A 12232-nucleotide genomic window follows, 5' to 3' on the forward strand; every position below is an offset into this window, starting at 1 on the left:
AATGGTTAAAAAGGAGTATATTAAACATACCCCCGACCAAAAATTCTGCATTTTTTAGTGAATTGCGTCATTATTTTCTTGAGAAAAAAAATTATTTATTCAGTCGGGGGTTATAAAATTATTCATTACTTATGAAAAATATGTTTTTTCTTTTGGAAAAAGCATATTTTACTCAATTGTCGCAATTAAATATTGTCATTTTTCCTGAAACAGCCACATTCGATCACAACTATTGTAATTGATCGCGAAACTAGATTTTTCTACATATTTAACATATTTATGGTAAATAAAGTTTCAGTAGCATTAAAAAGTCGTTTTAAAAGATGTTGCTCCCCTACTTAGTAAGTTAAGTTAAGTTAGTAAGTTTTGGATTATAAATTTTCTGAAGCGCATTTTTACTCAAAAAATTACGCGGTATAATAGCAAGTTACCAAATTATTGTTTTTCCTAATACAGCACGTATTCTTTTTTAAATCAAAAATTTATTCGATTTGATGTTTTATTTTTTTTAATTAAAATGACATTTTTTTAAAGAGAGATTTTAAATACCTTTAAAGTCAGAAAAATATGCCAATTAGTTGAAAATCATTTTGTGTCGACTGTACCATTAAATCAAAATGATATAGGCTCTAAATTTCATATGTTCTTAGTCTTTTAGTATTTAAATGAGTTTCCGAAGTTTTTTCAATATTTCTCGAATTTAGAATTCATGAAATATTAAAATATGTTAAAAATTCAAACAATACAAAAATTAAATTGGTCGAATAAGGTCGAAGAATACATATTATTCAAAATATATTATAAATATTATTTTTTAAAATTTTTGCGAATTTTAATTTTTTTTGCTTTATTTTTTAATGTCAAATGTGGTTATTGTAGGAATTATGAAATTGTAATAATGGAAAGGGTTTACATTTAGCTTTTACTCAATCCCGGCAACCTCAGCAAAGACAAAAACCAAATTCATTAAACTCTCTCACTCGATTGGGGGAAAAGACTAACTTTAACTAATCGCCGCTGCGATCGCTAGTGTCACTTCAAGGTTAGCAGAGCTCAGCTGAAAATATATTTTTTTAGTTGAATTGAAATCGCTTAGCATTTGATGCTCGCTGGGTATTGACATCAGAAGTTCTTAAAACCACCACTAGAGGCGATATTATTAAAAAAGAAATTTTTGAATTTTCTAAGGTATATAACACAAAAACTTCATTGTACACAGGGCTTAAATTTTAGTATGTTATAGTTGCAGATCATACCTATTAAACAAAAAAATACTTAACTCGATCGATAACCCTTGACCCGAGCTATAAGAGGTCAAATTTAGAAAATTCACCGGCCTCTTTCTCCGGTTCTAATTAACATTTTGACCTTAATTTTGGTTTTTTGGTTTCGTCTCGATGAGCCCTTTTAGATGAAAGTTCAAAAAGTCACCACTGGTTACGCTCGGATAGTGTAAAAATTTAAAATCTATATTCTCAAAAACGACATTCTGCAAATTAATCAAATTTTAGAGTGTTGTAGTCTAGACTATGAAGTTTCCAAAAAGTGTCGTGGGTTCTCTGTCGTTATAATAGAACCAGAGATATTAAGGATCAAAATTCACAAATTCAAAACGCCATATCTCCCGTTCCATTTGACCGATTTTGTTAACTGAAGGCTCAAATGAAAGACCTCATAAAATGCCACAACTTTCTAGAAAATTTGAACTTCGTAGATTCAACGCTAGGAACGCCATAGTCGAAAAACTAATTTGAATATCACATAACCACAATTATCTCGACTGTCGCTGAACCGATTTTGATTATTACTTCAACATAATTGTAGAGGACATTTGTGTCTACATTTCGTCCATACATCATTTTCCGCTCAACTACGCCGTCTGTCCGATTTTGCCGTTTAAGTGTGAAAAAATGGACTTTTCCCATAATAACGCTTTGAAAGCACTCAGGTGCTAATTTAACTGCTTCTACTCAACCGAGACACTTAAAATAAGGGTTTTAAATGGAATGTGTCACAAAATACAACAATTCTTTGATATAGTTGAAATTCATCGTATGAACACTTGGGGAGTTCTTGTCGAAAAAACGAGTTCAGAAACAAACAACGTCGATTATCTCGGCTTCTGAGTAATCGATGAGATCATGTTCTACGGCAAAATTATAGAGAACATTCTGGTCTACATTTCACCCATATATCACTTTTCTGTCAGTCCATACAAATCTTTGATATTTTGGTTTAAATACAAAATTTGTATATTTCACGAATTTGATTCAAGATAACTGAATAGCGTCCCCCAACTTCAGCTCTAAATCGAATTTGCGTACATTTCGAGTTAGCTCACATTAAGAATCTCACCTACATAAGCCGGTTAGGATTATCTGTCCCTTTTGGTTTAAATACAAAATTTGTATAATTTCACAAATTTGATTCAAGATAACTGAATAGCATTCCCCAACTTCAGCTCTAAATCGAATTTGCGTACATTTCGAGTTAGCTCACATTAAGAATCTCACCCACATAAGCCGGTTAGGATTATCTGACCCTTTAGGTTTGCTATAAATAAAATTTTTTTTTTCTTTTATTTTTCAAAAACCTTAAGAACCAGTTCCATGTTAATTTAATATTACACGTAAATATTTATTAAACAAGTTTTGTAAGTAATCAAATGCTGAATAATTTTACGCGTAAAATATTACCAAAAACCTAGATTTAAAAAAATCAATATATCGTATGCCAATACATAAATGTTTATGAAATTCAGTGGCGAACAACGACCTTTGATTGGCAAAAATTATACAAAATGACTTCTCCGTTATACTGGTGTACATATTTCCCCCTTCTTTGGTAATTCTATATTTTTACTATGAAGATTACTTGAGTGCGCGAAAAAACCACATTAAAATTCCTATAGTGCAACGCGTGTTAATTTCTTGTGTTGACAGCGATTTTAATTTATAAATTTTTGTCCTTCCACTTTTTATATTTAGTACTTAAAATTAATGAGAGAGCGCTAGGGGGAGGTGGAGCTACATAAATAAAGGATTTTTTTCCATATTTCTAAAGGGAACTAGGCTTTAATATACTGTTATTTAGTTGTACAGAACTTTTGTAATTGTACAGAAAATTGTAAGACCAGGTTTCCATTAGAAAAATGCGAATAAATCGTTTATCAATGTAACCCCACAGCTCAAAATAGCCCCATCTCCCTCTATTATAATCAGTTTTTTTTAATTTGTCTCCGTTCTCGAGCTTAAAACGGTAAAAGAATTTGACTTCCGGTCTTCGGTGGCTCCCGCTCCCTAAGAAAACATCCTTTAGCTAGTTCTTTTACCAAAACTATGCCCTCCCATATACCCTTCATTTTCTCAAACATGTTTTTTGGTATATCTCAAAATTGGCCCTAGCCATTTAATCCATTTATGGATTTGATTTCTACTAGACTCTCTCAAATTCGGGCATTTGGGACCAAAATATCACCCAAATTTTACATGCTCCATATATATTGCAAATTTGAGTATATTTTCTTCATTTGATAATCATAGTCAAACTTGAAAAATGGCAACAAATTGTTTTCAAGTAGTCAGATCTTAAAAGAGCCAAAATAGCGAGAGTCTACTGTATAGCTGCTCCAGGGGGTATTTCGTCAAGAATATTCATTATTTTTAATTATCGAAAGGCAAAGATCAATCACGACTCCTCTGAAAACCCAATTTTCACAAAAAAAAATTAAGTTGCTGAATCGGTTTTAATCGGCAATGAATTAGTAAGATGTCCGTAAATTATTTACCCATCTCAAGTTAACTTATTTATTCGTTTATGCTTGTTATTCATAGCAAACACATTCTAATGTACTTCTTATACAATTTTAGTTTTAGAAATCCTTTAATAACACTATGCAACACGATTTTTGGCACACGGATCTCACATGGTACGTTTGGTAGAGTCGATTCCCTGATCAAGAATCTGTTCTTGGTTTTTCTCCTATACGTCACAATTTTCTTTAATTAATTTTTTTCTGTTTTTGCTATTTTGTCTCATATTATAAATTATTTCTCCGGTTCTAATGTACAGAACCTAATAAATGGGCATCCGTTGGAAAGGTAAGTAGTTTGAAAAAATATCACATAATTTTCAAGTTGAAGCACAACTACTTACCTTTCCAAACCAAGAACAGATTCTTGATCAGGGGACTCGACTCTACCAAACGTACAATGTGAGATCCATGTGCCAAAAAAAAGTTGTCAATTTGTTGCATAGTGTAATGAACCAATTTAATCTATACAGTAAACTAGTATGCATCTAAAAACCACGCGTAAAGATAATTCACGGAGAGCTCTTTCTCGTGAGTTCTACTCGCATTCCGCAAAGCTTGGATTGGACACTTTATCATCTCTTACAAATAATTCTTTTCCATTGTGCAATACAAGAAAAAAACGATTTGAAGTTCCACTAAAATAATTGTGGGCAATTCATGATAAACTTAAAGTGGATCATTCACTCCATTATTTTGAGAGTAGAAAAGATAACAGTGTATAAAGAAGTTGATGTGTGATCATGAAATTCTCAAGACTTAGAAGCCTCCCCTTTGTGCACCGTCATATTCAATGGATAAAAATGGGCAAAAAGTATGATATATGGAATCATATTGTAAATGAAAAGGAGGTGGAGCACCACCATAAAGAAGTGCAATAAAACAAGTAGCACTTCCGATAATGAATTGCCTCTCACTTTGAGTCTGTAGCACAAAAGCGTCTGTGATATGGGATCCCAGGCTATTGCTTTGTATGTAGTAGCAATAATTACGAGATATAATGTAGTATGATTTAATACGTCACCAGCAAACACAAGTTGGTACCTTGAGAGAGATTTTATTGCTGGTAGCAATGTTTGTTATAGTCTTGGAATCACTTTTGCGTTTTTTTACTCTTGCTCTTATTTTCGTGGTTACTCAATACCGGATGCGCGTAGAACCGGCGACTCCAAGAAACCTGTCGAGGAATTATAAATTTTTTCATTTGTTGTGACCTGTCTTTTCCGTCATTTTCTTCCATTCTCCCTCTTTTTCGTCTTTCGCTGATTTCTTCTAAAATCCACCATTCCCCAAAAAAACATTAGAAGCAAAACTTAATAGGAATATTTCTGTACGTCAATGTAATTATTTTTAAAAAATTTATTTATTTCCTTTCAAACATTTTGATGAAGTAAGAGCTTTACGCCCAAAAGCCAAACACTCTTACCAAATATACCCGAGTCCATTAGAACCCTAAAACTTATCTTTCAAAAACTACATTTTGTCGCTGACCTGATAAAAATTTCCTTTCAGACCCTAAAACTTATCTTTCAAAATAGGCTGATGAACTATTTAAAGAGCTTAAATGCATATTATTCTAAATATAGAAAGCAATGAATGCCATATCGTGTATCTAACTAAATTAAAGAATAAAGTAATCTTTTTTATTTGTTTTAAAATAGATGTACAATTTCATATGAACATAATTAGACATCTTGACTTGGACATCTTGTCTTAATATTTGGAAAAGTTAAAAATAATCATCAATTCCAGGGAAGTGGCAATAAGTGTAAGAGCTGGGACTGAGTGAGAGGAAAAAGGTCAGGAACTTGACATCTCGCCCAGTTTTATGAAAAATCAGAAACAAGAAATCAAATTGCGCTATGACACTCTTTGTTCTTTCCCATGGAGTTGCAGACTTGGGCTGAGAAAGGTTGAGAAAAAATGGCATTCTCTCGTGCTACTAACTCAACTGTTCTGACTCCCAACCTCAACTGTCTTGGTCAGGTTCGTCGACCTAGATGAGAAGTTATAAGTCTGGGATTTATGTATCTGACAGATTGGCCACAATTTTACTGACGACACATCTTTTCTCACACACAAATACAATTGACGAGGCATTTTTTCTGCCTCCGATCTTTTCCCATCTTTCGCGTACCATTTCAATTTATACTACTTCAGTGATCCTTCGGGAAGATAGACAACTGCATCACTCTTATGGTCTCCTATTACGTCCAATCGTGATTCTATCTCGAGGAATTGCACAAAGTTGCCAGACTCGAAGAAGTTTTTCGCGACCCAGCTTTAAAGTGAAAAGCTCTGAAATACCATGAGATTGAAAGTCACAGATAAGCTTTATCCACCGGTAACAAAATTATACTCAAGACCCAAGTGCTTTGGTCCAAAGGTAAGCTATTTAAACTGAGAGAAGGTGCGACAAAATGCCACAATTTAGTATATTATGAAGTACATGAAATTGAACATGACGGAAGTTATTAGTGGCTTTTCTGTGAGTCTTACTTGAAAGACATGGGGAAATTGTAAATTTGTCCATCTCATCGAATACACCTTTATGGGAGGTCTTATTTCCATTTTCTTTGCAGTCAGAAGATTGTAATGCTTATTTTTATGATAACAGTTTCAAAAAATTTCCATAACACATTATTATCTGATTATTTCTCTTGATAGTATATAATTATTTACTATTACTCGGTCTTCAAAAACAATACAAAAATGCAATATATTTTATTTGAAGATTTTCAGACGGAATAGAGACTTTGATTGCATTCTACTTTCCTTCTTTTTAATGTCATACAGAATGATTAGAAAATGGTAAGCAAAGACTATTTATTAATCACATTAAATACTTGTTGTATAATAATTCCTAATTAATATTTAGGTACTATTTCTTTATTAATTTATACTGCAAATCCGCGGAATTATAAATATTATTTTATATTTATAAGACAATTTCGCAAAATATTGCTCGTAAAGAAGAAAAAATATTTTAGCAAAATTCGAAATGTTTCATAAATTTTGTTTATTGATAATTAATATTAATAAATCATAAAATAGAAATAGTACAAAATGAGGCAATATATTTTTCATAGTGGAACTTGGACCTCTTATAAATTAGGATTTCTAAGATTTTGGATCTTTGTACAATTACTGGAGTTTACTGGATGCCATTTGAATTTTCAGTCTTTAAGACCCACGTAACCTGATTGTAAGTGCTTATTGTACACTGCAAGTGTTATGAGTTGGTATTCACCTTAATTAAATGTGCCTCAAACATGACGTTTAGCCCAATTCTTGAAGATCTTGAATACCTCTAAATAATAAGTAATTGAAGTAATTTTGAAAATGTCACAAATCAATTACTCCTATATGATTAAAAAATAAATCGGTAATTAAAAAATTAAAGTAGTTAAGCCATATAGCTAAATACTTCTTTGATCACCAATAATTATGGTTTTTAAAATATTCGAATTGCGTTTTTGATTCAATAAGGAATTAACTTTTTATGATAAAGAAAGAACTAATAACTCCGTACTTGTAAAAAAAATTGCATGTCCAGAAATCTTGCTTTAGATGAAAACTAGTACCTTCTTGAAATATAGTGCTTTAGATTTAATTTCAAAGCCAATCGCAGGTTTATTATGTATTGAAATTTAGCATATACCTGTGTATTCAGGAAACAGTATTATTTTGATAAACATCTTATTATACATTGATTGTACAAAATTTCAATGATTTATTTATTATCATAGATTACGCATAATGTAGAAAAAATGCTTCAAATCGCCAATTGAGTTAATTTCTAAACCTATTGAGTTTAATTTCTAAATTATAGAGGTTTGTAAAAATACAAAAAAACTAAACTTATGCGATATTTGGACGTAAAGTGATTTATTGCATTTGAATTTGTGAAAGATCACTCAAGGATTATATATGACAAATAAAGAAAAATGGTTGAAATTGTTAAAAACCAAGGACAAAACACTAGCAAAATAAAATGAATTTTTATCATTTTTAGAGTGAAACTTCACCTGTGCTGTCATAACACTTACACATTGAATATTTTGAATTGGAAAATTCTTACTTTTGTGTTGTATGGAGCAGAACAACACAGAGTTGGGTTTTTATGAACTTTGTAATGTGACTACACGCAACAGGCTGTTTATACCATGTTTCTGACCACCAATAAAAATTCTACACTGTCAATGGGGCAAAGCAAAAAGAAATGAAATTAGCAGTAAAGCTACTGAAAGAAACTTGATTCTTGAGATATTGCTCACTAAGCACACAATTTTTCACAACCACTTTTAAAGCGAAATTTTTCTGATGAAATGCCATTTGAGTGAAAACGTAGGAAAAATAGGATTTCTTTTAATTGCTCCAGTGAACAAATGTGCTTTAAAATTGCATGTTAAATCAAAAGCGCTTTATTATACAATCAACTAACCTTCCCTCAACACCTTTTCACTGTGTATTACCAAGTTTTATTGCAATAGCGAAAAATCACTGAATAATTGCAAGTTGTGATTGAATGCAAAAAAAATGTAATGCAATGCTTCTCTTCTACCTGTATCACGAAAAATCTCATCTCTATTAAGTTATATACGTTATATTATTTGCCTTTTATCAACTTGAAGCCATACTAAATTGACCAATAGGAAAAACCTTTTATTTTCTCACTTTGGGCATTACTTTGCGGATTAATTGGCACAGTCATTGTGTATTTTGTCAAAATAAAGAAAATGTTATTCTGTCGTGTTTCTCGAAGTGTCTTTTTTCGTAGCAAAAAACGCGAAAAACTGTGACTATAGAAACGAAATTGGTGGACATGGACACAAAATACCATTTTAACGTGGCCAAAAAGAAAGTAAAAAAAATGTTGATGTGGTGTATATTGCAAAATTACCTGTCTCTCGGTGAAACAGATGGTTTGTCTATTTGGTGTTGGAATAAACAATATCGATGGACTGTAGTAGGTTGTGGTAATTCTGGTTGTATTGCGCTGTTTCTGATGAATAATGCTACGATGATAATTTGTAATTTGTGACACACAGAAAAAGTAAACTTCTTACTGGCATAATCATGGCACATATGCAAAAAAATACACATGAAAAGTTGAATATAAAAATTTATAATTTTAAAAATATAGTATGAATGTAAATCAACGACTAGTCGTTAAAAAAATAGAAGCACTTGCAAATTTAAAACTTAGATGCTAACAATAAAGAGGTAAGATGTTTAATAATTTGGAGTGTTGATTTGTCGCAGACTTTGGGGGAAAAACGTGCTGACCACTTGAAAGTCAATACTCAACTGACTTGTTGATTCACAATGGATTGACTCTGTTAACTCACCGGTGGAGACTACCTGGAGAATTGTGAAACATACCGCTGAAAAATACAAAAGTACCTGTCCGGAAAGTATACTCCCCACCACTATTATCAGTGAATTGCCATCCACTTCCATCCGATCCACAACACCTTGCATATGTGTAAAATTATGTATAAAGCCACCTCTCTTGCGAGGTTCACATCCCATCCTTCTTCTAAGATCTCTTACCATCGATCTCGCAGTTCCACCACATGGTCTTTGTATCAGTATGAGTAGACCGCGATGGCTGAAATACATATAAAAAATGCTATAAATAAAAACATAGAGTGACTTTTTGCCATCAATCGTTACTTCCCTTCCACATTACTCAGGATTGCTAAAACGAAGAAAAAGATATGAGAAACTATCCATACCAACTCCTGGTAGATCTATCTTTCTCAACGTCCAAACACAGAGAAAAATTGTACATCAAATTAATGAATTGAACCCGGAAGTTCTAACTTTTACTAAAAGTAAAGAGTTCTTTGATTTTATAGATTTTTTTTTATTTTTGAAATGAAAGTTTATAAATGACGATTTATAAAATAATTCTTTAAGATACATCAAAAACTCTAAATGGATGTCTAAGAAACATCTTAACCCTCTAACGGTGTTTTCTTTAATATCCAAAAAAGTAGTTAAATAATTTTGTCTAGGGTAATTAATGGTCCACTGAACTCAAAAATACCATCCATTCTTTATTATCTCTTTCCGTTTGGGCGCCAGGTGAGAAAAGGTAAAGACCGCCTCCAGGCGACCATATCCGTTTAAGGCATAAAAAGACTGAAATATTTTAATTGAAAAATAGTGAACAAATATTAAAATAAATTAATTTAAAATATTTTTTTATGGATGAATGTTGTATGATTATCTAAGAAATGATAATTTTTAGGAAAAAAACGTTTATAATTTTTATAATTAGACGTTAATGAAGCTCAAAGTGTTTCAATAAGACTGATTTTTACCGAATAGGTCACAGATCAGCTATGAAAACGTCATCTTCTTGTATAATTTGAAGGTCCTTTGAATTACATTGCTCATCTTCTGGTTTTATTTCACGATCTGGGGCATTAAAGAACGAATTAGGGAATTCATCATCAATGTTGAAGTCTGCTTCTTTATCAATTTCGCTTAATTCGCAGAAATCGACCATTTTACTCATTCTGGACAGTATTCGTGTAATCTCAATTGTTTTCCATGATAAATATCTTGCAAAATAATAATATATTTTACTAGAACAACCAAAACAATTAAATAAAAAAATCGGTAATTTTTGAAAATTTTACCCTTGAACCGATAAGACCGCCCAAAGGCGGTCTTCCTTTTTTTCTTCTAAAACTCTTACTTCTAGTTTTTTCACACTTATAAATTGAAATATACAAACTAGAAGAACATACTTTCAAGAAATAAGATTCTTACTACAGTTAGATTACTTTAAAACAATCTTTTTTGCAATTGAAAACGCAAAATGCCGCGAGCGACATTTTGTTGTTTTTTCTCTGACCTGTCACACAAAATTGAAGATGGTAAGCAGACGAAAGGTCAAAATGAGTTCAACTTCAGAAAATAAGTTAGTAAGACTATAATTGAGGACACTGTAGATATTTTAACTTCAAATAAGTAATATTATCGCAGTAAATGCGATTTATAGCAGAGGTGTGCAAGAACCGTTTGAAACCGAAAAAACGTCAAATAAAGCTTGTTCGTCAATGGTCAAAACACTACCTGAGCAAACTTATTTTGACGTTTATTCGGTTTCAACGGTTCTTGCACACCTCTGATTTATAGAATGACCGCCTGGAGGCGGTCTTACCTGTTAGAGGGTTAATTTATATTTATTATGAAGGATTATAAAGATTATAAAGGAAACTCGTCCCCACTCACTCTTTAAATATATTAAATAATTATTGCACTAACTGAATACATGGACTTCAAACCTAAGGTATATACGAATGGCTTAACTTCTGTAATCTTAGTAATCTCTCAATTAGCAGGATTTAAAAAAAAAAATGACGTTAATTTGTATTTCTTGGAATCAGCGTCATGGCTTGTTTAGAAAATCCAGACATTTGGAAACTAGTCAAAATCTTAAGTCGGTATACTTCTTTAGATAAAGCTCACCAGCTAATAAGGCTTTCACTATGGCTCTTTCATTAAAAATATACGGCAAATACTGACTACATCCTATATCTTAATTTCTCTTAAGGAGCTTGTCTACTCTTTTTTTAAAGGGGTGTTGATTACATCAAAAGCGATTAGTGAGATTTCAGGATTTCACTACAATGGCCATGGAATCCAAACTCTATAACTACTGAATTTGTGAACGGTGAAAGACCTATTTCATTCTCTAAAATTTTTATTCAACACGGCGTTTGGGGAGACTATGTGAACGGTCTTCATCTGGTCTACAAAACATTAATTGATAATATTCATATATTACTTTTGATATTTATCTGAGAAAAATTTCATTGCATAATAGGGAAGAAACACGTAAGATTGAATTTCGCTGCATTACTTTTACACTGGGGTTGACTGACATACAGGATTGTGGATTTATTTTTTTATACGTCAAAATCAATCATACGATAGTAGAATATACAGATTTTATTTTAGAATTTATTTTCCAGATATCTAGACCTAGACTACATAATTTGTGTGAAGCTAACTGGTAGAATTATAAATAAAAAAAATACACTGAAAAAAGGCGAAATAGCAACTATTTGCAGTTTGTCATATATCACGACTATCAAAACAAGGTAAACGTTTGCGATTTGTATTGATATATATATATATATTTGTTTCTTTGTATATATATGTATATCATAAAGCAGCTGATACGTAAAAGAATGCAAGAAGGAATAAGAAGTATCTACATTGCGGGGAAGGCGTTCTCGGGCATTTACCCTAAAAAATAGTAATATTGTGGAACCTTACTCCCTTATTCTAATTGAGGACATTCGGTCTGATATTTGCAGATGTTTTAAAAGGTAAGAATATGACTAATAATAGATGTCTTAAGCTTTTTGTGTATCAAAATCCGGTTCCTAACGGAAA

Source organism: Phlebotomus papatasi, chromosome 3, assembly GCF_024763615.1.
Source record: "Phlebotomus papatasi isolate M1 chromosome 3, Ppap_2.1, whole genome shotgun sequence".
In the NCBI taxonomy this organism is placed as follows: domain Eukaryota; kingdom Metazoa; phylum Arthropoda; class Insecta; order Diptera; family Psychodidae; genus Phlebotomus; species Phlebotomus papatasi.